Genomic DNA, 6,655 nt, shown 5'->3' on the forward strand with positions numbered 1-6,655 from the left:
GTGACACTGAACACGTGACACTGAACACGTGTGACACTGAACACGCGTGACACTGAACAGGCGTGACACTGAACACGTGTGACACTGAACACGCGTGACACTGAACACGCGTGACCCTGAACACGCGACACTGAACACGCGTGACACTGAACACGCGTGACACTGAACACGTGTGACACTGAACACGTGACACTGAACACGTGTGACACTGAACACATGTGACCCTGAACACGTGTGACCCTGATCACGTGACATTACACACGCGTGACCCTGCACCCCCTGCCCCAAGTCTGACCCCATGCACCCGTGTCCCATGTCCCATACCTCGTATCCCGTACCCCATGGCCCCATACTCCATACCCCATATCCCACGCCCCATATCCCACGCCCCATACCCCATACCCCTTATCCTATATCCCACACCCCACACCCCATATCCCACACCCCATACCCCATATCCCACACCCCATACCCCACACCCCATACCCCATAGCCCACACCCCATACCCCACACCCCACACCCCATACCCCATATCCCACACCCCACACCCCCACCCCACACCCCATATCCCACACCCCATACCCCATATCCCATATCCCATACCCCATACCCCATATCCCATATCCCATACCCCATATCCCATATCCCACACCCCATACCCCATACCCCATATCCCATATCCCATGCCCCCATACCCCATATCCCATATCCCATGCCCCCATACCCCATATCCCATATCCCATGCCCCCATACCCCATATCCCACACCCCACACCCCACACCCCATACCCCATACCCTATACCCCATACCCTATACCCCATACTCTATACCCCATACTCTATACCCCACACCCCATACCCCACACCCCATACCCCATATCCCACGCCCCACGCCCCACGCCCCACGCCCCACACCCCACACCCCACACCCCACACCCCACACCCCATGCCCCCCATCCCTGCCCCGTGTCCCCCCGGGCCCTACCCTGGCAGTGGCTGCTGTTGAGGCGCTTGTAGCCCTGGGGGCAGTCCCCACCGAGCTCCCCCCGCACCGGGCCCGGCTTCTGCACCCCCGAGGCTGCAGTGGGGACAGCGCAGGGAGTGGGGGGGGGTGGGGGTAAAGGGGGGGTTGGGTGTGAGGGGGGGATGGGGGAGGTTGGGGGGTGTGGGGGGGAGGGGGGGTTTGGGTTTGCGGGGGGGTTGGGGGTAAAGGAGGGGTTGGGGGCTTGGGGTGTGGGGGGCAGATGGGGGGGTTGGGGTGTGCGGGGTGGGAGGGGGGGTTGGGGGTAAAGGGGGGGTTGGGGGGCAGATGGGGGGGTTGGGGTGTGTGGGGGGGAGGCGGGGGAAGGCGGGTTTGGGGTCGGGTGGGGGATGGGGGGGTTGGGGTGTGGGGGGTGGGAGGGGGGGTTGGGGGTAAAGGGGGGGTTGGGGGGCAGATGGGGGGGTTGGGGTGTGGGGGGGGGGAAGGGGGGGTTGGGGTGTGTGTGGGGGGATGGGGGGTAAAGGAGGGGTTGGGGGGCTTGGGGTGTGGGGGGCAGATGTGGGGGTTGGGGTGTGGGGGGCAGATGGGGGGGTTGGGGTGTGGGGGGTGGGAGGGGGGGTTGAGGGTAAAGGGGGGGTTGGGGGGCAGATGGGTGGGTTGGGGTGTGTGGGGGGAGGGAGGGGGAAGGGGGGGTTGGGGTGGGGGGAGGGGGGCTGGGGGCTAAAGGGGGGAGTTGGGGTGTGCAGGGGGGATGGGGGGGTGGAGTGGGGGGGGCGGATGGGGGGGTTGGGGGGGGGAAAGGAGGGGGTTGGGGAGTGCGGGGGGAGGGGGGGTTGGATTGGGGGGGGATGGGGGTTGGGGGGGAAAGGGGGGGGTTGGTGTGTGCGGGGGGGGGTTGGAGTGTGGGGGGCGGATGGGGGGGGTTGGGGTTTGTGGGGGTGTTGGGGTGTGCGGGGGGGGAATGGGGGGTTGGGGTGTTTCAGGGTGGGCACTGGTTTGGGGAGACTTGGGGCTATTTGGGGTGTTTGAGGTGTTTCGGGTGCTTTGAGGTGTTCGGGGGTGGTTTTGGGGGTTGTTTTGGAATGGTTTGGGGGTATTTGGGGTGTTTGGGGGGGTGTTGAGTGTCATTGAGGTGTTTCAGGGTGTTTTCGGGGTGGGTTTGGGTGTTTCAGGGTGTTTTTGGGGTGGGTTTGGGTGTTTCAGGGTGTTTTGGGGGTGAGTTTGGGTGTTCTGGGGTTGTTTTAGGACATTTTGGGTGTTTCAGGGTGGTTTTGGGGGATGTTTGAAGTGTTTCAGGGTGTTTTGGGGGTGGTTTTGGGTGTTCTGGGGTTGGTTTAGGACATTTTGGGTGTTTCAGGGTGTTTTCGGGGTGGGTTGGGTGTTTCAGGGTGTTTTGGGGGTGACTTTGGGTGTTTTGGGGTTGTTTGGGGATTTTGGGGTGTGTTAGAGGTGTTTCAGGGTGGTTTTGGGGTGCTTCAGGGCTTGTCTTGGGGTGTTTTGGGGTGTTTCAGGGTGTTTTGGTGGTGTTTGAGGTGCTTTGGGGTGGTTTTGAGTGTTCTGGGGTTGTTTTAGGATATTTTGGGTGTTTCAGGGTGTTTTGGGGTGAATTTGGGTGTTTCAGGGTGTTTTGGGGGTGAGTTTGAGTGTTTCAGGGTGTTTTCGGGGTGGTTTGGGGTGTTCTGGGGTTGTTTTAGGACATTTTGGGTGTTTCAGGGTGGTTTTGGGGGGAGTTTGGGTGTTTCGGGATGTTTTTGGGGTGAGTTTGGCTGTTTTGGGGTTGTTTTGGGATTTTGGGGGGTTATTTAGGGTGTTTGGGGCGTGTGTTAGAGGTGTTTCAGGGTGATTTTGGGGTGGTTTAGGGGTTGTCTTGGGGTGTTTTGGGGTGTTTCAGGGTGGTTTGGGGGTGTTCGAGGTGTTTAAAGGTGTTTTTTGGGTGTTCTGGGGTTGTTTTAGGACGTTTTGGGTGTTTCAGGGTCTTTTGGGGGTGATTTTGGGGTGTTCTAGGGCTGTTTTAGGATGTTTTGGGTGTTTCAGGGTGGTTTTGGGGTGGTTTAGGGGTTGTCTTGGGGTGTTTCACGGTGTTTTTGGGGTGGTTTTGGGTGTATTGGGGTTGTTTTGGGGTGTTTCAGGGTGTTTTGGGGGTGGTTTTGGGTGTTCTGGCGTTGTTTTAGGACATTTTGGGTGTTTCAGGGTGGTTTTGGGGGTGTTTGAGGTGTTTCAGGGTGTTTTGGGGGTGGTTTTGGGGTTGTTTTAGGACGTTTTGTGTGTTTCAGGTTGTTTTGGAGGTGTTTGAGGTGTTTCAGGGTGTTTTGGGGGAGGTTTTGGGGTAGTTTTAGGACATTTTGTGTGTTTCAGGGTGTTTTTGGGGGGTGTTTGAGGTGTTTCAGGGTGTTTTGGGGGTGGTTTTGGGGTTGGTTTAGGACGTTTTGTGTGTTTCAGGGTGTTTTGGAGGTGTTTGAGGGTGTTTTGGGGGTGTTTTGGGGTGTTCTGGGGTTGTTTTAGGACATTTTGGGTGTTTCAGGGTGTTTTTGGGGGGTGTTTGAGGTGTTTCAGGGTGTTTTGGGGGTGTTTTGGGGGTTGGTTTAGGACGTTTTGGGTGTTTTCGGGGTGGTTTTGGGGTTGTTTTAGGACGATTTGTGTGTTTCAGGGTGTTTTGGGGGTGTTTGAGGTGTTTCAGGGTGTTTTGGGGGTGGTTTTGGGTGTTCTGGGGTTGTTTTAGGACATTTTGGGTGTTTCAGGGTGGTTTTGGGGTGAGTTTGGGTGTTTCAGGGTGTTTTGGGGGTGGTTTTGGGGTTGTTTTAGGACGTTTTGGGTGTTTTCAGGGTGGTTTTGGGGTTGTTTTAGGATGTTTTGTGTGTTTCAGGGTGTTTTGGAGGGGGTCTTGGGTGTTCTGGGGTTGTTTTAGGACATTTTGGGTGTTTCAGGGTGTTTTGGGGGTGGTTTTGGGGTTGTTTTAGGACATTTTGGGTGTTTCAGGGTGGTTTTGGGGTGATTTTGGGTGTTTCAGGGTGTTTTGGGGGTGTTTTTGGGTATTCTGGGGGTGTTTTAGGACATTTTGGGTGGTTTTGGGCTGTTCTGGGGGGCACTCACGCTGCAGGGGGGGGCACTTGTGGCACTTGCTCTGGCCCCAGGCGGTGCCGATGCTCCCGCAGCAATCCTCCTGCTTCGTCAGCCCCGGCAGGGGGTTGCTGCCGCACTGCGGGGGGGGGCAGCACCCAAATACACCCCTGCACCCCCGCACGAGACCCCCCCCCACTGCACCACAACACCCCCATTGCTCCCATCCCCCCCCCATTGAACCCATCGCCCATTGGACCCATTCCCTCCATTGCTCCCATCGCCCCCATTGCACCCATCCCCCCATAGCAACCCAACAAACCCCATTGCTCCCATCCCCCCCATTGCACCCATCGCCCATTGCACACCAACACCCCCATAGCACCCATCCCCCATCGCACCTCTCCCCCCCCATTGCACCCCAACACCCCCCATTGATACATCCCCCATAGCACCCCTCCCCCATCGCACCCCTCCCCCATCGCACCCCTCCCCCCATCGCACCCCTCCCCCCACTGCACCCCTCCACCATTGCACCCCAACACCCCCCATTGATCCATCCTCCCATAGCACCCCTCCCCCATCGCACCCCTCCCCCCATCGCACTCCCCCCATCGCACCCCTCCCCCCCATCGCACCCCCCCATCGCACCCCTCCCCCCCATCGCTCCCCTCCCCCATCGCACCCCTCCTCCCCCATCGCACCCCTCCCCCCATCGCACCCCTCCCCCCATCGCACCCCAACACCCCCCATCGCACCCCTCCCCCATCGCTCCCCTCCCCCCCATCGCACCCCTCCCCCCCATCGCACCCCAACACCCCCCATCGCACCCCTCCCCCATCGCACCCCTTCTCCCCCATCGCACCCCTCCCCCATCGCACCCCTCCCCCCCATCGCACCCCTCCCCCCCCATCGCACCCCTCCCCCATCGCACCCCTCCCCCCCATCGCACCCCTCCCCCCCCTCACCGAGTGCTTGGGCAGGGTCTCCTGGAAGCAGCGCCCCAGGGGTTTGTGGGTGCGGGGCCGGGGGGGGGAGGGGTGCGGCAGCAGCGCGGGGGCGGGGCCGGGGGCGGGGCCAGGGGCGGGGCCGGGGCGTGGCTCCAACCGGTGAACCTGGACCGAGGCCTCGGGGGGGTGGTGCACGCGCACGTTCACCAGCGGGGGGGGCACCTGCACTGCGGGGGGAGGGGGCACCGGCACCTCGGCACCGCCCCCCAGGGCACCGCATAGAACCCAGAGGCACCAAAGCATCCCATAGACCCCATAGACCCCATAGACCCCATAGATCCCATAGACCCCATAGACCCCATAGATCCCATAGATCCCATAGACCCCATAGACCCCATAGACCCCATAGACCCCATAGACCCCATAGACCCCATAGACCCCATAGATCCCATAGACCCCCATAGATCCCATAGACCCCATAGATCCCATAGACCCCATAGATCCCATAGATCCCATAGATCCCATAGACCCCATAGATCCCATAGCATCCCATAGACCCCATAGATCCCATAGACCCCATAGATCCCATAGACCCCATAGATCCCATAGACCCCATAGACCCCATAGACCCCATAGATCCCATAGACCCCATAGACCCCATAGATCCCATAGACCCCATAGATCCCATAGATCCCATAGACCCCATAGACCCCATAGACCCCATCCCATAGACCCCATAGACCCCATAGACCCCATAGATCCCATAGACCCCATAGACCTCATAGCATCCCATAGACCCCATAGACCCCAGAGATCCCATAGACCCCATAGATCCCATAGACCCCATAGACCCCAGAAATCCCATAGATCCCATAGATCCCATAGACCCCATAGATCCCATAGACCCCATAGCATCCCATAGACCCCATAGATCCCATAGACCCCATAGATCCCATAGACCCCATAGATCCCATAGACCCCATAGCATCCCATAGACCCCATAGAATCCCTTAAACCCCATAGTACCCCATAGCACCCCATAGCATCCCATAGACCCTAGAGCACCCCACAGCATCCCATAGACCCTAGAGCACCCCATAGCATCCCATAGACCCCATAGAATCCCTTAAACCCCATAGACCCCATAGCATCCCATAGACCCCATAGCATCCCAAAGAATCCCATAGCATCCCATAGACCCCATAGAATCCCTTAAACCCCATAGTACCCCATAGCACCCCATAGCACCCCATAGACCCCATAGCATCCCATAGACCCCATAGATCCCATAGACCCCATAGCATCCCACAGACCCCATAGATCCCATAGACCCCATAGCATCCCATAGACCCCATAGACCCCATAGCATCCCATAGACCCTATAGCATCCCATAGACCCCATAGCACATCATAGAACCCCATAGCACCTCATAGAACCCCATAGCATCCCATAGACCCTATAGCACATCATAGAACCCCATAGCACCTCATAGAACCCCATAGCATCCCATAGACCCTATAGCATCCCATAGACCCCATAGCATCCCATAGACCCCACAGCACTCCATAGGCTCCATAGTACCCCCTAGTACCCCATAGCATCCCATAGATCCTATAGCATCCCGTCGACCCTATAGCACCCCATTGCATCCTGTAGACGCCATAG

The 6,655-nt window shown here is 58.7% G+C and overlaps 1 long non-coding RNA gene across 1 annotated transcript; it reads right to left on the reverse strand.

Moving 5' to 3' along the window:
* Positions 1 to 981: 981 nt before the first annotated feature.
* LOC134166452 (uncharacterized) lies at positions 982 to 5,234 on the reverse strand. Its single transcript, XR_009965881.1, has 3 exons — positions 5,008 to 5,234; positions 4,073 to 4,178; positions 982 to 1,078 (listed from the first exon to the last, which is right to left on the reverse strand). It is a non-coding gene; the product is annotated as an uncharacterized LOC134166452 (long non-coding RNA).
* Between the last annotated feature and the right edge of the window lie 1,421 nt (positions 5,235 to 6,655).

The sequence above is a fragment of the Pezoporus occidentalis genome, unplaced genomic scaffold (assembly GCF_034315485.1).
Source record: "Pezoporus occidentalis ecotype Australia unplaced genomic scaffold, CSIRO_AGI_Poc_V1 ctg2614, whole genome shotgun sequence".
Lineage (NCBI taxonomy): Eukaryota > Metazoa > Chordata > Aves > Psittaciformes > Psittacidae > Pezoporus > Pezoporus occidentalis.